Genomic DNA, 23,070 nt, shown 5'->3' on the forward strand with positions numbered 1-23,070 from the left:
TGATTCACAGAAATAATCACAGCAGTGCACAAAAATTACGTAGTACATAATATTAAATAATAGAATAAGTAAAACTTAGAAAATTAGTGAGCATATAATACAAAAAACAAAAAAAGTAAAAAAGAAACATCACACCTCTAAATAAAAGATAACAGTAACCCTGGGAAAATCTTTTGTTCTAAATACAAATGTAGGAATAAGTAGTTAGGTGTTCGGTTGGAGTTTCTACCCCAGTTAGAGATAGACAGAGAAAACACGAGGTTGCTGTTTAATGCGTATTCATTACATGGCGAATAAGATACAGCACTTGGTTGTGTGGCACGAGCGTAGCGGCGATGATAGGTAGAAGTAGCTGCTCTTGAACTACATGCTGGAACTGAGTGAACTGCACTGATCTTGTTAGGCTGATTGAACGAGCTGACTGACGTTGGCTGCGTCCTCTGGTATCTTTATAGACGACGTTCCTTTGTATTTCATTTCTTCATGGTAGGGACGATGTGAATATAATGTAGAACGATGCCCTCCGATTTCATGTGAAATACTGATTGAGTTGCATTTTACGAATGTATTGGATTCGATTGAAAATGATGACATTGCATCGTCGGTCATTAGTCTATTTTAGGTGAACTAATTTAACACGTGTGTGTCATCGACTATGGACAATAGACCCTATACAAATATAACACAGTAATGTTGGGAATAACTAGATAGGTAATAATAATAATAAAATAATACAAAATTAGTACTTTATAAATTATTTTTTTTGACCTCTAAAAAAAAAAACTTAAATTAACTAATTAATACTTTTACTTGGTGAAATCTTCATCATTAGTTGGTTGGAAAAAGTTGCCAACCAACAAGAAGTTGTAGTTGATGTTGATGCTTTCCATACATAATACTTAATTTTACTTTGTAGATAAAATTGAAGATAAATGTTAACTTCCCATTGTAATCGGGGCCCTGAGATTAAACACATCCGCACATTGGCCCGTATCGAGAGACATAGAACGACTCACGAACGTGTGGGCAGTGTAGTGATTTCGTTACCAATACGCGCACCAGCGTACTGGTGAACGTATTGGCCAGCGTGTTGAGCTGTCTTAAGATATGCTTAATATTATAATATAATGGAGGCAGAATGTTTAGAAAATATCGCCTAGTCTCTGTGTCTATGTGTTGAATGTGTCGGATTACATCCGTTGGAATATGGTCAGAATATGGTCAGGTTTCAGTGACCAATTCAGACAGATTTATGATAAATGATTTATTAACAATATTGTTCATTCCTATCTCAAGAACGAAGCGATAAAAATACTTGACTCGTTTGCCCCACATGTTTAGATTTAATATTTAGTAGACACTATTAAAATGATGTATGGTAACAGGCATTAACATGCACAAAATAATAATAAAAGATTGTAGTAAATTGAGATAGTTTGAAACAGGTCGAAAAAATTTGTATATCTGGGTAGTATGTTTACTAGAGATGGAAATATGGACAAGAATATTAAAAGGAGGGTTAGTGCCGGTAAAAGAGTTAATGGTGCCTTAAAGTCTGTCGTAGCAAATAAGTGTCTATCGCAAGAGGCTAAATTAGCAGTTCATAATGGAGTTCTGGTACCAACCCTAATGTATGGAAGCGAAGCATGGAGTTGGAAAAAAAGGGACGAAAGTAGACTGAATGCTGTTGAAATGCGATCCCTCAGGCGAATGTGCGGAAAAACAATGTATGATAGGTGCCCTAATGTCGAAATTAGAGCAGAATGCAAGGCTGAGTTAAGCATTATCGACAAAATTAAGAAAGGTCTTTTGCGATGGTTCGGTCATGTGGAGCGAATGAATGATGAAAGAACGGCTAAAAAGATTTATGATGCGAATGTGTCTGGTTGTAGAAGTCGAGGAAGGCCGAGAAAGACATGGCATGATCGAGTACAACAAATTCTTGAAAGTGGTCATGTGAAAAGTCGGAATAATCGACGTGCATGCATGAGAAGATGTATGAATGTGAAGGAAGCAAAGGAAGTGTGCCAGGACAGAGTGGTGTGGCGTTCTATCCTCTCTGCCTACCCCTCTGGGGAAATGGCGTGATGGTTAGTTAGTTAGTTAGTTAAATAATAATAATAATATTTGGCTGGTTTATATAGCGCCATTTTTGTGAAAATCACCTAAAGGGCGCTTTACAATTGTACACTTAAACTTACATTCAAATTAAGCTCAAGTGACATATTATATTTTCTGATTTAAAATTAAGGGTATGATAAATTAAAGAAGTGGGATTTTAGTTGGAATCGGAACTGACTGGGACTGTCGATGATTCGTATGTTTGAAGGCAGTGGTTCTAGGCAGAGGGGCCGGCAACGGCAAAAGCACGATCTGCGAATCTAGTGTTTGGGGAGCGCCAGATTTCATAAAGTTTTCCTATGCCTGAATCAAATACTGATCTAAGAGTAGATTTTCTTTGACATGTGTTTTCCCTAATACAAAGGTCCGATAGGTATCTTGGAGCCATTTGATTTAAATACTGTCCAGCAAAGCTTGTATTTTATTCTCTCTGGGATGTTTAACCAGTGCAAATCTCGAAGATGTTGTGAGATGTAAGAATATTTTTTTACTCCCGTAATAAGCCTCGCTGCTGCATTGAAAACAGATTGAAGTTCATCAGTTTGGTATTTTGGGAGATTTGCGTATATTCCATTACAGTAATTTAGACGCGAAACGACATAAGCATTAACAAGAGCTTAAGTTGCGTCTGTAGGAATATTTCTCCGCACGGATTTGATCAGTCGGAGATGGAAAAAACCAGCACTTACCGTTTTATTGACTTGATAATGAAGACAAAGATCTGAATCTAAATGAACACCCAGTAGTTTAACATTTTTACTAGGGGTAAGATCACAACCTGTGATTGAAATTGGCGTAGCTTCGAAACTTGCTTCTCCTACATTATTTTACAATACATCAATACACAATACCGAAAATGCTCACTTTAGTCTATTTGACATTACAATTTAAAGGCTTGAAATCAAATAAAGTAATATGTCGTTGTTGCGCTGTCAATATCTGTTAAGTGATTTATTTTTTAAAAGTATTTTTAACTTCTTATTAAGATTTCACAATTTTGTTTCAGCAAAATATAGTTAAATATTTTGTCAAAATAAAATTACGTACTTTTCCTTTTTGACATGAAAAAAAAAATTAATTTAAAAATAAAATCTATCATCAAAAGATACATTGTTTAAATTATCTCCTTAAAAAAATTCAAAATGTATCGGTAACAGATATTGCCGGCGTAACGACGATATGTAATTATTACTATTATGAATAAATTATGCAGCGCTATTTTCGTAATATAATACCTCAAGGGCGCTTTTAATGACGAATAATCTTTACCATTTTTTTTTACTTACGCGCACAACTTATGTTAACACTTAAAAAGGGTGTTCTTTAAACCCTGTCACATCCGAAACTACGATTATCAGTATTGTCAAGAAGACATAATAGCATATTTAAAAAAATATTTAGAACAAAGATTAAAAAAAAAAAAATATTTAAAAAAAAACAAATGGTTGCTTACTTCTGCAGGGGAGAAGTGAAGGGAGCGCGGCGCAGTGTCAGACTCCCCTCTTCCCCCTCCTCGTTTCACCACTGCAGAAGTAAGCAACCATTTGCTTTTTGATGTTTTATTTTTTTAAATTTTATTCGTTCTAAAAAAATATTTTAATGTGCCAATATGTCTTCTTGCTCATACTGATCATCGTGGATTCGGATGTGACAGGGTTTAAAGAACACCTGTATATCGACAAAGTGAGTAAATACTGTCTAAAATAATGCCTACAACTGTTGGACGGTTTTTCGCTTGCAATCTGAGTCGGACGAAGTATAAATAAATATATTTTTCTCACAAAGGCTTTATTGAATCTCAGGACGAAGACCCTTTCAGCTTCTATTTTGGTAGATGTTCTGATGCTTCACTTCTCATGTTATATGCGTATTATATATAATTATGTTCTGTTACTCACTCACTGTGAAATGCAAATTCTAACTATACGTATAGTACATTTGTATTCTTTGTATGCGATTTGTAAATACTAAATATAAAACATATCGACGCCGACGCAGGAAAGGAAAAAGTTACCAAGCGACATGCAGCAACTTAACAGAAGAGCCAATTATTTTATTTAAAAAAATAATAATAAAGAATTCCGTATTTTAAATGTATAATGTAGGAATCATGCCAAAATAATACGTTTGTATGAGATTTTTTCATGAATAGAAAAAAACAAGTAAACTTAAATTGGCTCTTCTGTAAAGTTGCTACATGTCGCTTCGTAACTTTTCGTTTCCAGCTGTATACTTTATGCCTTCTTTTTTTACACAATAAAACTTTCAAATTATTAAGTAAAATTGTTTTCAATTTTTTGACCAATGAATACAGATTTGTAAAAAATTACACTTAAATTGTACCAAGCCTATGTCAAAAGTAAATTGAGTTACATGATCGCCTTCTGGGGAACTGGTAACAAGACAGACATAACAAGAATACAAAGACAACAAAATAAAGTTCTTAAACTAACATACAACCTACTCTACCTGACCTCTACGACTGAACTGTACAAAAAAACACACCAGTTTGACATAAACTACTTGACTAAAATTGAGACCTTAAAAATTGTGCACAAAATAACATTGGGAAACATACAAGACGACGACATAATATTAGTCAAAAATGCTGACATACACAAATATAACACCAGACAACAACAACACTATCATATTGAAAAAGCAAAGACAAACACAGGACAGTCAAAAATACTACATAATGGACTTAAACACTACAACGACTTACCTTACTACTTGAAAACTTTTACTGGAGACGAATTTAAAATCAATCTAAAAAAGCACATGATGACTGAACTAACTAGACTAGACGAGCCATAAAATGACTAAACAATAAAAAATTTCTAATGTAACCCTAACGGGTTTATTAAAATTGTAAATAAAATATATATATATATATATATATAATATATATATATATTTATAGATTTTATAACAATTGGCATATAAATTACATGGCTTAGTGTAATTACGAAAACAAATTAAGTTCGTTTTCTGACATTTCTTAGTAGAACAGCAATCAATATATTTTCATAAAAAGTACATGTTTTTTTTATTCTAATACAAACCTACTTTTATACATCTAGTACATGTTATGACTGTAACTCTCAAAAAAAAGACCAGCTCTTGTGTTCCGAGAGTGACTTACACTGTTATAGGTATTTATTTATTAGAATTTATATAGTTTTTAATATACGAGTACACGAGGGAAAAAAAGCTCATAGGATATAAAAAGAAAAATAGAAATAAAAATACATTTAAACTAATATAATCTATAATTTTCTCATCGTAACGAGCTTAGGTCATGGGCCAGGAAGCAAAGCGTTCTTAATTTATTTATTTTAATTTTATTTTATTTGGGAAATCAATAGTCCTACACACATATTTATAGAAAACAAACAGATATAGTGTATAAACTCAGGACTAATAACAGATTTTCACAAAGTATACAAAGTTAGCAAAGAAAATATATTACATATTAAATAAATACTTTATTTATTTTATTTCATAAGCTTATATCTTTGCATTTTTTGTTTATATGCTTCCTGTTTTTTCTTGCATACCTTTGTTATTATTGTTTTTTTTTTTTTTTTTTTTTTTTTACTTTGTAAAACTTTTTATCATATTCTTTCTAACTAATTTCACATATTTTTTCTGTATATTCTGTTTATTATTTAGTATGTAATTCATTTTTATTTTTTGTAAATGCCTTTTGGGCGTTAATGAACAAAATAAATAAATAAATACAAATAAGTTTATACTTATAAAAATGTTATTTTCATGTACTCGTAAATATTATTCAATAATCAAATAATTTTTTTAAGAACAGTAAGTTATTGTAAATTGGGCGGGATTGAGACAGGAATGCTCGAAGAGAGGACAAGGAGAGGAAGGGATATGTAAATATTTATTATTATAATGTATACTAAGTTACATAATGCATTTTTAGGGTAAATTTTAAATCTGACAGAGTGATGTTTGTGTAATCTATATCTTTAAATTTGGTTATACTCTGGCAAAAAGAAACTGGTCAGCACCGTGCGAAGGAACTGATAAAAAGGTACTCGAAAAGGTTTGCCTTTGACCTTACAAAGCTCAGCCAAAATCAAGTGAGGGTTATCACTAGAGCCCGCCCAGGACACTGCAGATTAAACAAACACCTTGCTAGAATGAATATTTCCAAAACTAGATGTAGGTTCTGTAGTGCTGATAAGGAAACTCCTATACACATTATACGTGAATGTGATGGTTGACATCATAAAATAAGCCTCATCCTCGGGGGACCACTGGTTAAACCTAAGGACATTAAAGAGCTCGCCCCCTACCTAATAGCTCGATACTTTACGGATCTGGGCTTGGAGGGAGAGATTACGCAACAAAAAAAATAATCTCTCGCCTTCCAGACAGTAGCAAGGCTCTTTATTGACCTGGGCTTGGCGGGGGAGATTTGGCATAATTTAAACTCTCGCCTTCCACACAATAGCCTGGCTATTCACGGGACCCGTCACAATGGATCTCCACAGGTCGCACTGACGTCAGGAGCTTGAATAGCTCTGACCCCTACCTCTAAGAATAATAATAACATAATATATTTTATTAAAATTTTATCAAGTCCCCGCAAGAGGCTCTTCGTGTAAATAATAACTTTTCAAATAATTTCAATGTTTTTGATAGAACTGTGCCAAAATAGAAAGCGCGACACGTCGTCGCTTAAATCTAGGTATCGTAATAATTCATATAGATTTATTGATACCAATAAAAAATGTGTTACATTTTCCGCCACAATTTTTTATAGCGTGCAAAGTAGATGAGACAGATGTTCTGATAAAATTATAATTTAAATAGCATACTGCTATTAGCATGATTTATTAGTTCTGGGTTGGACAAACTGCTTCAGTAGATTTTCTAGGCGGGAGCTTTGGTGTCTGGTATTTACGTCAAATATGCGACTTAAGTTATTTTAAGAACCGTTTACTTGAAATTGTCACCGGAGTAATGACCGCACTAATTTGTATATTAACGATCTCATCTTTCAACTGGCAAAATGTTCGATCTTACCTTCTAGGAATTAACGATTTTTTGCACCACAGCAGGTCAACAAGCCCATTTATGTAATGAATTACAGCACAAAACAACTGCCTTGTGAAAAATCAGACTTAGTTTTTGGTTACCGACAGAAGCAAGAAACCGAATTTCGGGTTCTGTTCATGTTTCGGCCGAAAGCGAAACTTATTTAAATAAGTTAAAAGTCACTTCAGAACGTTCAAAATTAGGCGTTTTATTGTTAAACCTTACGAGTTCATTAAAATGTCGAGCTCTCTATTTCATGTGTTCGTTCAGTTCGTAGGAACTATGCTCAGAACTCTCCACTTATACGTTTTGCTAGTGAATATAATTTGAACTTTCCCCTTATTGATCCATTTTATTGTAAAAAAATAACATTTAAAATGCGCGTCTGAAAACATACTTTTTTGTCTTATACTTAGTTTCAATAATAAAGTCTTATTTTATCTTATTTTATATTATTTTATTATATTTTATCTCCAATTCTTAATATTTTAAATATATATATATTTTCGACACTTGACACTTGTGCAATATTTACACACATGTCCACCCTCATTCCAATATAACACCCACCCTCTCACTCACTTACACTTACAGAAACACACTGGTATGTATTGTACGTGTATTTAATGTATTTCTGTGGATATCTGTCATTTGTTTTATTCTCTGTATATTTTATTTGTTGTATTTTTGTTACATGTATTACTGTTGATATCCCCAATAAATGTAAAAAAAAAATAAGTGTTAAATAAATAGGCATGAATTTTTTAAAAACATTTTTTTTAATATTTTGAAATGGGGTAAATCATTGTTTTTTGGAACTAGCATCCCTTCTACAAACCCCTACCCTTTCCCTACAAACCAACGAAGCGGTACGCACCAGACGCGGAGATAAGGGAAGCGGCTGTGTAGGGGAGGGGTAAGAGTTTTTGGAAGATGCTAGTCCAAGAAATTAAGGATTTCCTCTATTTTAAGAGTGTAAAAAAAATATTTTTTTTACATGAAAAAAATGTTTTTCGAATAAAACTTGTACGCTTTAGAAACTTTAACTAATTAGCTGTAAAGGAATTACAAAAATATAAATATGAAATCAGTCTAGTGTTTTTTTTTATGTTAGGCAATGGCAATACAATAACTAATTAATTTAATGAATTACAATCCAATGTCTCTAAAAGGGAAATATCACATACTATGAATACCGATAAAAATATAAAAAATGGATTTAGAATAATTAATTGTATTTTCAAAATCAATATGGATTTTGTGGAGAAATGTTTTCATACATAAATGTAAAATATGAATTCAATAAAAATACGTTCGTAGAAAAACGCGTTACGGTTGATGTAACGTCAAAATTTGTGATGTTGTTCTACACATATTTCAATGGCAAGGAGCAAATAAACATGAATCGTGACGTATCAAGTAAAATTATTGTTAATGTAGGTTAAGTGTAAATAATCAATGTAATTTATAAGAACCTGCTGACGAGTTGTATGTATGCAACTCAGCAGGACTTTGATTTAAGAATATTTTGTAAATATTTTTGAAAAATAAATAAAAAAAGAATATATATATATATTTATATTAGGGGCGTGGCCAATGAAACGACCATTTTTGGGGGAGATCAAAATTACAAATTTAAAAGTATTTTTTTTGTTACTTTATGCTGTGCTTTTTTAAATTTTATACTGGACAGTATTTCATACCTTTATTAATTAAACTCGATATTTCCCTATTGTGTTTATTTTAATATGTGGATAGTAACGAATATTTGAGATACATCAGTAAAAAAATAAAAAATAAAACTATTTTAAAGTCTAAATAAGATGCACCCGAGTACAGCCGAACGTAATCCGACACATCCCGATCGCAGGAAACGAACCAGAAGTGATGCTTAAAATATAGCTTGATTAAAATGACAGCTGCCAAACTAATGTTACTAGTGATGGGAAATTACTGATTAATGATCGTGTACCGATCAAATCGATTTTATCCGTTTTTTCATGCAAACGTGATACTCCGTTTCCGAAAATTGATATAAAAACGCAAAAACAAGCCTATTATAGTGTGTTTAAGACAATTATTCACCAGAAAATAAGACATTTATACTTTTCTCATAAACAACATCAAATGAATTATTTTTTTCGATCGATTTACATTGACCAATTTGTCCGATGGGACTTTTAGGGATTCTAACATTTTGGCAAAATGATGTAATCTTGTAAGAACATCATTAATAATAAGGTTTATTTTAGTTTTTTCTAGTTTTAAAGCTGATTTTATATAATTATGTTGATTTATATGTCAAGCATTGTATAAAAAAAAATTAACACGCCAGATACGAATGATTTTTCGTGTGTTAATATAAATCAATCCTTAGACGTTACTAGAAAGTTATGTCGTCACTTTTGCTGACAACTGTCATTTTAATCAAGCTATATTTTAAGGACTATAGAATACATCTATCTCTACTACTACTACTACTACCATCACGCCATTTCCCCGTAGGGGTAGGCAAAGAGAATGGACCGCCTCACACGTCTATCCTGGCATACAATCCTAGCCTCTTCCACATTTATACATCTTGACATACATGCCCTTCGGTTCTGTCTGCTTTTGACATGACCAGACTTAAGATTTTGGTTTATCTGATCATGCCACGTCTTCCTTGGTCGTCCTCGTCTAACGTTGCCGTTCATTTTTGCCATATATACTTGTTTTACCATTCTCTCGTCGTCCAATACATCTATCTCAGTTAGTATAAAGTCTTGATGCCTAAGAAATATTATACGGTACGATATATGTATTTTTTTATTTATTTCTTAAGTTGGCTTATATTAAAACTAATAAAAACTATAATGTACATTTACATCATCTATATATATTTACATTTCCTTACAGTAACTTATACATTTATTTTTAAATTCTTTCAGACACTTTTCATTCTTCATACATTCAGGCATCTCATCATACATTTTTAAACCCTTATACATCAAACAATTTTGCGACTCAGCTCTTTTCAATAATGGTAGTCTTATTTTATCCTTTTGTCTAGTAGCATATTCATGACAATTTTTGTTTAAGACAACTTTAACCTTAAAATATTTTGGTAATTTATCGTGAAAAAATTTATGTATAAATATCAACATATTAAATTTAAGTCTCCTTCTTACAGATAACCATTTTAGTTAATCTCTCATTTTTTTTACATTGCTATATTTATTTTTCTTAAGAACTATTCTCATCGCTTTATTTTGTAAAATTTCTAGTTTATTTAAATTTCCTTCGTTTGCTAAAAATAATATTGTTGAGCAGTAATCTATATGTGGAAGAATGATTGTTTTGTAAATTAGTTCTGCAGTATCTTTATTTAATTTATTTCTCAATCTACTAAGGAAAAATATTTTTTTTGATATTTTTTTATTAACGTGTTCAAAATTTGCATTTAATGTCAATTTTGAATCAAGTATTATCCCCAAATATTTCATTTCATTAACCTTTTCTATGGTTTCATTATCAATAAGTACATTCATCCTTGGGTTTGGCTTTTTCCTTCCTAACTCCATGTATTTTGTTTTTCCAACATTAAGCTGAAGTTTATTAATTTTGAGCCACTCAGATATTCTGTTTAAGTCCTCGTTTAATTTTTGTAAAGTCTCTGTATAATTTTCTCCCGCTATATAGATTAATGTATCATCGGCAAATAATTGTAGTTTGCAGTGTTTTATTATATACATGAAGATTGGAAGCAAGGTTCGGATATACAAAACGTGTGTCAGATAACCTGCTGGAATTATCAGCTATTACGCTGTTATCAATCACGATTAATGAGATAATTGACCTTCAGATACTGCCAGGCAAAACCAATAAAAAGTTCTGACCTTTGGATTTTATCGCCCTTTGACTTCACAATAAAACAATTATTTATGTATCACGTAATGCGGGAAAGTAAATAAAATAAAGATACGGAACTACGGACGTACGAACCATATTTATTGCAAAGATTTATTCGCAATTCGTTTGTCGCAAGAGGCAAAGAGGCAAAGAGGTTTTTGAAAGGAATGCAAATATAACTAAATGAGAAATCACTGTGAATGGGGGGGGGGGGGGGGGTTATACTAAAACAAGTGCAGGAATTTGTGTATCCAGGAAGTATGTTTACTAGGAATGGAATGACTGAGAATGATATTGAAAGGAGGATGAGTGCCGGGAACAGAGTGAACGGTGCACTTAAATTAACCTTGGCAAATAAATGTTTGTCGCAAGAGGCAAAATTAGCAGTTCACAATGGAGTCCTGGTCCCGACCCTGATGTATGGGAGTGAAGTATAGACTTGGGAAAACATGGATGAAACTAGGCTGAATGCTGTCGAAATGCGATCTCTCGGGCGAATGCGTGGTAAAACTATGTACGATAGATGCACAAATGTTGAGATCCGTACATTATGCAAGGCTGAGATAAGCATTATCGACAACATCAAGAAAGGAGCTCTGCGCTGGTTTGGACATGTAGAGCGAATAGACAGCGAAAGAACGGCTAAGAATATTTACAATGTGAGTTATGATGGATGCAGAAATATAGGAAGACCGAGAAAGTTCTCTTTTATTTTCTTTTAAAAAAAAGTAGTTTTTTTATATTTAACTCAATCTTTATTCTTATCTTTCTGTAAACTTAATCTTTATTATTACTTATACTGATTTTACGCACTTATTTTATATAATTTATGAAATATGGTAGAGTTCTATAATTGATGATATATATAAAGAATGTTAGTAATGCTTGCTTAAAAATTGTACGTATTTTATGTATCCTTGTTGAAATTCCAAATAATAAAAAAAATAAAAAAAGAGATGGCATGACCAAATCTAACAAATACTTGAAGATGGACATCTTAAAAGTCGGAATAATCGGCGTGCGTGCATGAGAAGATGTAGAGATGTAGAGAAAGCGTTAGCGAGATCTGTATGCAAAGATAGAGTGATGTGGCGTTCTAACCTCTCTGCCTACCCGAACGGGGAAACGGCATGATGGTTTTGTTTTTTTTTTTCATTCGATGAACCTTAATTAATGTTACACATATATTTTATTTAGATGTTAGATGAGGTTTAAAATATTTGCTGTAGTTATTTAAAGATTAGTTAATCTGTTGGCGATTTTATTGAATAAATTTTTTAAAATTATACTGATTGTTTAAAAGTCAAACTTTTAGGGAAGATTCAGGACCCGCAGTCGGGAAGTTCGCTGGACCACCAGGATAGCGTCTGCACATATTACGCATATTTTATTCTGTATCCGGCCGGATGAACACAGTTTTGAGTGAAAAAAGAACCAGAACTCTGAACGGGCGTTTTTGACTCAATAGCTACTCCGGTAAAAATCCTGAAATAGGAAATTGAGTGGAGATAGATCCACGTCGTTGTGTGTCGGTTGGCGCGTTCGCCCACCATTCTTGAGGTCCTCGTTTCGATTCCTGGCAGAATGGAAGTGATATATTGGTTTTAAAGGTAGTTCTACACTGGAATTTTAAATCCTCTGGACTGCACATTTTTCGAAAACTATTATTATGGATAACTTATAAAGCGCTATTTTCGTAATGTAATACCTAAAGGGCACTTGCTTAAAAGGTGCTTACATAAACAAATATGATCTAGATACGCTGCATACACGCAATGTGGAAGTTCAGTGGTTTTGTTTAAAGAATATTGTATTTGTTAATAGACTATCAAACTAAGTAAAAAAAAAAGTTTTATATTATCAGCGCTATGACATTTTAAAGTTTGTAATTTTGAAATTACTCCGCCCGTGGGAACCGGAAATCTATCACGACACTATTATTGGTTGATACGGAAGAACCTGTGACGCAGTTCAAAGTAGTTCATTTTTATTAAAATCGTTTTTATTATTTTTTTCATAGATTTTCGAGAAACTTTGCCATACACTTAAAGGCTCTAATTTTTACCGCGTGCGCGTGCGCGAAAACATTGTTATATCCAATTTGCCGTAGCACTAAACTTCCTTATTACAGCGTACAAACTAGTAAAACTTATTATTTATTTATTTATTATATACACGGCCCAAGCCTATTACAACAGTTACATGAAGAAACATAAATGCAAGAAACTGAACAAAAAGAACATAACACTATTTAGCAAAGACAAACAAGGGCAAAACAATAACTGTACACAATATATTTAAAAAACGAAAGACCTAAAACTTTGAGCTAAACCATGCCAATCCAACTTCATCCCACACTGTTTAGTCGCGAAGAGATCTACGAAAAGCCGGAAGATCCATCCCAAAGAATTCCAAGTCGTGTGATGAATTGACTAATCTACACATTCTGGACATTGAGGCTTAAAAACCAAAGTTGCTTTTAGAAGATTTTATGAATAGCAGATTTTGACTTCTGGTGACACGGTTGGGAACATGAAAATAAATTGATTGCAACAGAGATGGGACATCACTTAAAGCATTAAGTATTTTGAAAATGCATATAACGTCCATCTCAGTTCTACGTCTCTCCAATGAAGACAGATTAAGAGATTGCTCTATTTAAAAATAGGAATAATTACCTCTTTGTAATCCAAGCAACCATGCCACTTTTCTTAGAAAACGGTGTTGGACAGACTCGATATGGTCAATATGAGTTCTGTAGAATGGAGACCAAATGGGAGAAGCGTATTCTAGATGGGGTCGAACTAGTGAGCAATAAAGAGTTTTGATGGTATTAATATTTTTGAAGTTATTAATTGTTATATAATTGTTATGTAAAATTATGAAAACATAAATCGTATAAAATAAAACAATTAAGCCTTATCGTATGAAAAACAGTTTTATAAATTGGTAGCATAAAGTTTTATAAGGCGTATTTAAGTTTGATACGATGCAAAACGGAATTTAAGATTCCGCTTGTAGTAATATTAAAACTTGTTCAAGTTTAATTAACTCTCTTTAACGAAACTTCGTGACTATCGACTATCCATAACAGTATGGACGATTAACAAAATGTAAATTTATCAATATCAGAATAATAGATGTTAATAGCTTTAATCCGCTGTGTAATTATTGAAATCATCGGCCGTGATTGATTCGACCATTTCAATTTCATATCTCTTCGCTGATCCAATCATCTTCTCTCATATTTCCTGCCACGAATACTTTCTTTTGTATCACTTTCCAACGGGATGGGCTTGACGTGTTATATCCGCAGTATGGTTTCTATAACTGTACCTGATCAAACGAAAAACGCTTAAGGAATTACAAACATAAAACAAATTATATAAACAATAATAAAAATAATGTAACCTCACTGGGGTTACCCATGCCGAGGACACTTAAAAACATTACGCGTGAGAATATGCAAAGAAGACGAATACAGAGAGAAATCGCAAAATGTTAAGACAGCTTTAAACACTAAGAATTTATGTATATATTTAATTAATGTATATCTATACTATTTATATTATAAAACGCACAATAAAAGAACAAAAACATAACATAAACTATACGTTTGTTCAGCTGGTGATTCAATATTAGTTTGGGCAAAAGAGACAATCCATTTTACTTCTACCCAGCTCCGCTATCCGTTTTTTATAGCCTTTTTGAACATTGTCTCGTTACTCATTGTTTCAATGGACAGTGGAAGTAGATTATAGATTTTAATTGCATAATACTCGAAATCCCTTTGTCTGAAAGTGGTATAAGTTTGTGTTTGTTTAAGCTGTATTTGTGTTTAGGATCTAGAGATTATATTATTTGTATGTGTTGTATTGTTGGAGTTATGTCCTTCGTTTGAGTAAGATAAGTTTTTGAATCCATAAACAAGTATTGTTTTAGCTTATAATTGCTTTGGTGTCATAAGTTGTGATTTGTGGAATATTCCTTCAGTAGATATCTGTATCGGGGCTCTAAGTATAATTTTAACTATGGATTTTTGTGAAACACTCGCACCACCCCATCCGATTATACCGTACTGTAAATTTAATTGGCACAATGCATAATAAATCTCTAAAAGTTCTTTTACATGAAGTGTATTTTGAATTGTTTCGAATATATCTCAACTAGAAACCTCAGATAAAACTTACTCTTTCATACCGATAACCATAGAACTAACTATGGTTTTCATTCCCCTATGCCTAGAATTCTTAGGTCTGCCAACAAACATATCAATCTTGATTTCTTTGATAACAAGTTGTCTTCTTTCAAACGATCACTGAATCAAATTCAATTGTAAGCACTTCTCTCCCGCTTCTACTCCCACCAAGTCTACTGTATATCATTGTCTTTCTACTTTCTTTTATAATAATTTTCTCAGTATAAATATGTCATTTAAAATGCCCATTGGGCGTAAATATAAATAAATAAATATAAACATTAGTCTAAATATGAAGATTTTGTGACTTTCTGTGTGTATTAAGCATTTTTTTTTATGATTGATGCACCTATATTTTGCATGATTGGCTAATTTTTTGAGAAAGCATAGTAAAAATCTAAAAGATAAAATTAATATTTGAGGCGCTAACTTTGTGGTTATTCATTTAAATAAAATAGATAAAAACAACATTGTTTTTAATCACTTTTTTTCTACTGACCTGTTCCAAAGCTACACAGGTGGCGAATTATATTTTCAAAAGAAATTTCAACCAACTAAGTGGACTTTTTTTCGACTTTAAAAATGTGTACATTTGTATGAAAATTAAAAGTATCTTCGTCGCTAACCCATAATTTATTTATTTATTTATTTATTGATTTACACGCCCAATGGGCTTTTACATATTTTAGAAATTACATTTAAGTGCAGCAGTGGAACATAAGTATGTAAATTTGGTAAAAATAAAAGATAACATAAGAAAAGCTAAAAGATACAATAATAAGTAAAAATCAGGAAATGTACCAACATAGGTATATGGTACATAGAAAAATATTTAAAAAATTTACATATGAAAACATACACGCATACATATACATACATATAAGTTTATACATTATTAAAGAGATACATGAGAAAAAGAAATAGTAAAAAAAGAAAAATATTAAGAAATTTTACATAAATTAATTTATAACCTTTTGAATACTTAACCTATATTTATATAAAGACAGACAAAATATATCAACCTCACCATACTCGTTACCTAGCCGGTGTAGTCTAGGTATTGGTGAATTGTAATAATAATTGTGACTGCCAGGAGATTCAAAAAATAACGTTAGCTGCCGAGTATTTCGAAGAGGTACTTTCAAGCTGATAACACTAGTTAATTCCGGGACGTCCAATACGCCATTCGCTATTTTATATAAATTTAATAAGTCATTTATAATTCTTCTTTTACATAGAGTTGACATATTTAGTGTACATAATAAATTATCATAATCAATATTTTCAGCGGGTATATTAAGTTTGTAATTGATGAATCTAAGGAATTTACGTTGTACTCTTTCTAACTTTAAAATATGAACATTGTAATAAGGTGACCAAATTGTTGAATTGAATTCTAAATTACTTCTAACCAAGGCAGTAAATAGCACTTTGAGGGTAGTGATGGAATTAAAATCCTTAACGGTTCGCTGCAAATATCCAAGACATTTCATTGCCTTATTAGTGATGGTATCAATGTGAGGAATAAATGTCAATTTTTCGTCAAAAACTATCCCCAAATCCTTTATTTGTGTAACTCTTCCCAGATTGATATTATTAATGTTGTAATCGAATAATCGAATATTGAACACGTTTAGAAAAATAAATTGTACGCATATTCTATTTCACATATAGCAAACTTAACACATTTACTGTTAGCCTAAAATAATTCTATCTCAAGTATAAATTTGTCACTTTATTGTCATTTTTGATTGCGAGATCGAATAATAAAAAAAATGCAAAATGAAGCTAAAATGTGTATATATTTTTGTGGAAAAACGTAATAATGATAACCACCAATAGGTGGAGTGGCATGGCGTGTGGAGTGTGGATTGAAATAATCTTCCCAACTCCGAACGAAGGTAGTGAGCCTGTTAATTTGACTTTGTCGGCAAAATTGACGCTAAATGTCAACTTCTTATTATGATAAGAATAATAAATCTTTATTAACCCATAATAAACAAAGGTGTACATGGTTTAATGGCGGACTTTAATACGGGCAAAGGTGACTTTTTCCAGATTTGCGTGTAATAAACATAGATCAATAATATTTTTCTACTTGTCTCATTAGGAAATAAAGGAGAAAACGAAGTATATTTTTTATTTATGAATGTGGAAGTTGCTACAATATAATAATTATGTTTCTATTTCTTCATGATAATGAAATCGTTTAATTATTTAATAATGCGTACGTAATCAAAAATTAAAATGACTAGCATTTAAATAATTACTATAACCTTTAATTCTAATACGTACGTGCTATTAGCAGATCGTTTCATGAATTAGATAACCTTTATTTTCTATTCGATAAAACATTTATAATGTAATGCCTTTCTTAAATACTTAAACAGGTATGAATATAATTGTTTTCTTATAACTTCTTGTTTCGAAATGAAATTTCTTTACATCTTCTCATTTTTAAGCTATTAACTACAATTTCTCATCATACGTAATTTTATTTACTAACGAATATTAATAAAAAAACAATAAATTACTCTGTGGATGCACGGCGTACGTGTTGTTTATTTTACATAGATAATTCAACAAAGCTGCATACTTTTAAAAATATGATTTATAGATATTTGCCGATACAATAGGGAAATATCACATACTACGAATACCGATAAAAATATATGAATTGGATTCAGAATTATTAATTGTTTTTTCCAAATCAATATGGATATTGCGGAGAAATGTTTTCAAATATAACTTTTTTTTAAATATATATAAAAATATGTTACAAGAAAATCCATTCATCATCATCACGCATTTCCCTGTAGGGGTAGGTAAAGAGAATGGACCGCACACACGTCTATCCTGGCATACATTCCTAGCTTCTTCCACATTCATACATCTTGTCATACATGCCCTTCGGTTCTGCCGGCTTTTGGTATGACCAGATTTACGATTTTGGTTTATCTGACCACGCCACGCCTTCCTTGGTCGTCCTCGTCTCACGTTACCGTTCATATTTGCCATATTATGCATATACTTGTTTTAACATTCATTCGTTGTCCATTCGTTCTACATGACCACACCATCTCAGAGACCCATTCTTAATCTTATCAATTATACTTGACTCAGATTTACACTATCGCCTGATTTCACCATTCGTAACCATGGCATACATTGATTTCCCACACATTCATGTAAGAGATCGCATTTCAATCTCGTTTAATCTGCTTTCATCCTTCCTCTACCAGTTCCATGTTTGAATGGGTTAAATATTAGGTATATCTTACAAGAAATTTCGAACCATTTAATATCAAGCAAAAAAAACATATTTTAGGCATGACACAGTATGTAGAGAAACATAAGCAAAAACACAGTGTAGATACACACACTGGTTTTATATTTACTTAGAAACGATTTACATTCTGCGTTTTTATTTTATGATTACGGTTTTCAATAATTTGCCTAAAGTTGATAACTACTTAAAAGCGTCATATCTCAAAATACGACTTTTGCAAATAGCTGCTTTTTTGCTTGTGATGGAAATTTTGTCTTCGCACAGTATCGAGGAGGCATTTGCGATGAGTAACCTAAAAATACCTATTCATCAAAATTGTCTGGCATCCTACATCCTCTTAAAGAAAGTGCTTTAGTTCATATATTTTGTTCAGGATCGATGAACTGTTTACACTTTCTCATTATAACAGAGCTCAAATAATAAATAGCCTATTTTAATTCTACTGTTGAAAAGATCTCAAAGTTGAAATCGGCTATTTTTCAAAGGTCTTCCTACGGACGGAAAGCAGATGGCTGGTCCAGTCTATTTGCGTTACCTGCATACTACATCAAGTTAAGTCAATAGTGGAGCTCTGTACACGAGCAGATGGTGTGTTCTGTATAATTTAATTATCATCACGTAGATTAATGCATCGGAAAATACGATCCTTATTTTATGATTCGCGTTGAGAAAGCCGTAAATTCTAAATGGAAACGTTATACTACATAAATTATATAAAGATGGAACATTTTTTTCAACGTACTAGATGTCCATTTCTTAATCATTTGCCAAAACATATTTATTATGTTTTGTCGAGCATGGCGCATTGTATTTCGATCATATCGCACCTTTAGGATGAAAACGACTCAATTGTGCCGCATGTAATGTATATTTTATATGTGCGTTCATGTGTGTGGCTCGGAGTGTGCATTCGATATTTTTATTTATTACTAACGATAACCCCCATGGAAAACGAAAATCTTAACAATTATTATTTTCTCACATAAATTTCATATTTTTTGTCACATTTAATGTATGTATCTTTTGCATAATTTATGAAAACTTAATTGGTCTTTTAATGTTAAAAAATTGTTGTTTCAATACTTATTATGTATGACTGTATGTTTTCTTAATAAAATAAAATCAACTCTTAAAATCAACTTTTTGTGAACATGCAAAATAAGAATGTAAATGGTGACACCTTCGTATTATTTTGTAGATTGTTCGTATTTTTCGAAGTAAGCACCAAATTTTGAGTTAAAAATTATAACGAAAGCTTTCAGCTACGAATTTATGAAAAAAAAAGCATAATAAAAAGAAATTATTGTAGGTTTAAACAAGACATTTATTTAATGAGTCATTAAAAGATTTTAAAAAAAAACTATCAAAAGCACTTTGATAAATAAGATAATGACATAATTTTTACTTGGTCAGATCAGGTCACCAAACACATGTTTTTATTTATTTACGAAATGACATAAACGTAAATAAGTTACTAAGATTACCGATAATTTGAATAATAAAATGACATTAACTTAAATAAGTCACTAAGATTATCGGTAAGTCGGAACGAAACAATCACCAAGCTAAATTGGACGTTTTAATACATTAAAAAATAAAGTAAACATGCCTTTTGTATCGGAATAAAATCGACTCAACGGGCTTTCGGTCACTATAACTCAGACGGAATCTAAATTCTCCGAGTAATAAAGAAACCGATGTAACGGTTTTGTTCTATTCCCACCCGAATGTTGCGTTTTTTTAAATGCAGAAAGATGTATAGTGTTCATTGATGTCGTCTTATGATATTAATACATTTAAAGATTTTTTGAGTTAAGTCGTTTTCGTTCTAAAGGTGCGATATGTTAAATTAATGTAAGATGATCTGTCTTTTCTTTCACGTGCCGTTCTATTCAAAATCAAATAATATCAGATTTCATTTTTTTCATACCAACATTTTGTAGCGGGTCGATGTTAATAAAAAAAGTGTATGTAAACACTGTGTTTCAGGGTCAAACCGCGAAACTTCAGAGGAATATTCCTCATAGTAAACACGTTTTCATCAGAAAAAAAAAATTTAATTTGAAAATTGATTCATAGGATGAATTGCCAAAAAAAAAAAAATGAAATTTGAGAAAATCTTTTATGCCTCTTTGACTAGCATGCCTTCCACAAATCTCAACCCCTCCGTTACCCAACCCCTAGTCTCGTTGCGTTGGTCAAATGCGTTTGGATTAAAAATAAATTTATTATACTATCCATATTTCGAATTGACAATTCGAACTAAATACGGCTTTTTAGTCCTATTTAAAATCCTGAATTGACTCTATAATGCGCCTGAATCACTCAGCTCTAAAAAATTACGACAAAACATACTTTTTCTTACTGAAAACCATAGAAATAATAGGAAAATATCACATACTACGAATACCGATAGAAATATATGAAATAGATTTAGAATTATTAATTGTTTTTTTCCAAATCAATATGGATATTGCGGAGAAATGTTTTCATATATAACTTTAAAAAATAAAATATAAAAAAGTGTGTCACAAGAAAAACGCGACATGTTTGGCATTGATAGTTGTGACGTCAAAATTCGTGACGATGTTTTGAAAAAGTTGAAAAAAAGTTTAGAACAATGTTGAAAATGAAGATGAATCGCGACTTATTAGAGGCGTGGTCAATATGACGTTTTTGCGGGAATTCAAAATTAAAAATATTTTTTATGCTACCAATAAGCAGCAAAACATTTTTTTTACTGGACAGTAGTTTAAAGACCCTTTTTACTTAAAAAATGTTTTAAAAAAACGTGATATTTACCTATTACGGTTTTTACTTAGCCTTGCCCAGAATTCTTAGGTCTGCGAATAAGTCTTGATTTCTTTGATAACAAATTGTCTTCTTACATGCGATCACTGAATCAAATTCAACTACATATAACCATCTCTGTCCATCTGTCACTCTCACCTAGTCCAATTTTCCCTTTCTTCCTTGATATTATATAAATAATCTTAGTATATTCTTGTACTTTTACTATGTATAGATATTACTACATATTACTAGCTTTTAACCGCCTCGCGGCTTAGCTCGCATCGTATTAGGGAGAAATTTGTTCATTAATTAGTTTTGTCGTTTAACAATAAAAAGAATCCCAATGGAATAGTATGTTTTTATACAAAAAGTAGCCTGTTCGATTGCCGTCCAAAAAATAGCTATAGAAAAATACGACGGTCCTTTATTATATGTTAACGTAGAATCGTTATTCTGTTTTAATACTGGTTATTTTTTTTTCCACTTAGAATTTCCCCGTGGGAATGAGATGTTTTTTCTGGATAAAAAGTATTTTTTGACACTTATTAGCTTCGACTATCCCTATGCAAAAACTCACATCATTCAGTTACTCCGTTGCTACGTGAAAAAATAATAATATTTTTTGTCAATGTTTTCAAGAGAGTAATAATTTTTTGCACTTCTCATATTTTCAGCTATGCTTATACAAAAAATCATATCAATCGGTTGCTCCGTTGCGACGTGAAGGAAACGCAAACAAACAAACACACTTTCGCATTTATGAGTGTGGATTACAATTAGAGTAATAATTAGCCACTGGTTAATAGAGTCGCCTGTACGGACAAAAGCCATTATATAATTATCAACTACGAAGTCATCTACAGTTTACATTATTTCGAGCTGACCAAACCGTCAGTTACACGTTTGTTGTTGTACTAAAAACTAAACAAAAAATTCGGAAAGCTTTTGTTCCTATGCAATAGAGCCTAAAAGGCTTCTCTAGAGAATTGTTATTCTAAGGGATCAAGTCTATTTTTTTTCTATCGTTCTTAAAATGCCTACTGGGCGTATATTTAGATAAAATAGTAAAGTATTTATGGCTTTGCTCTAATTGTGTTATTTTTTTTGTTTCAGGTGTGTGGAATATCATTAAAAAATTGATTGTATAACCAACGAAACGACAATGTTTATATTGGAAAAATATGCTGACAAAAATGAAAAGGATTAGTCTACCGTCACCATAAATTTTACAACAATCGGACGCAATATTGACGTTATGTATTTAATACAGGTGAGCACAATAAAATTATTCATATTTTACTTAGTTTAAATCCATTAACAGTGGGTTAACGAATAAAAATGATTGACCATACAATATGGTGTTGTTGGATGAGGTGGTGCATATACCAATATGTTAAACCCCCTTAAAATAGTACAAAGATTAATTATCAAAGTAATTAAAAAAAACCTTCAACATTCAACACAGAAAATCTCTATAAATTATTTAAAATCCATATAGTAGATAAATTCTATTATACAAATTTACAAAGAAGAAAAAATAAACGAATTTGAGATGAATAAGTCACCCAGACACTAAAATAATATCCAAATTCATATATTCCACACAATTCATGGTAAACATAGTTTTGTTTTCAAAGGAATAAAAAATTTACAATAGTCTCTTCAATGAATTAAAAACTATTAAAACTAATATAGGGTCAAAGCACCAGTA

The 23,070-nt window shown here is 31.6% G+C and overlaps 1 long non-coding RNA gene across 1 annotated transcript in view; it reads left to right on the forward strand.

Moving 5' to 3' along the window:
• The window catches only part of LOC148279522 (uncharacterized), a 106,020-nt gene extending 83,467 nt beyond the window's left edge, over positions 1-22,553 (forward strand). The window contains exon 2 of the long non-coding RNA XR_015822846.1: positions 22,473-22,553. This is a non-coding gene — a long non-coding RNA (uncharacterized LOC148279522). The remainder of the gene's footprint in view (positions 1-22,472) is intronic.
• Positions 22,554-23,070: the final 517 nt, after the last annotated feature.

The sequence above is a fragment of the Micrasema longulum genome, unplaced genomic scaffold (assembly GCF_059751315.1).
Source record: "Micrasema longulum isolate JH-2025_06_02 unplaced genomic scaffold, ASM5975131v1 h1tg000710l, whole genome shotgun sequence".
NCBI classification, from domain to species: domain Eukaryota; kingdom Metazoa; phylum Arthropoda; class Insecta; order Trichoptera; family Brachycentridae; genus Micrasema; species Micrasema longulum.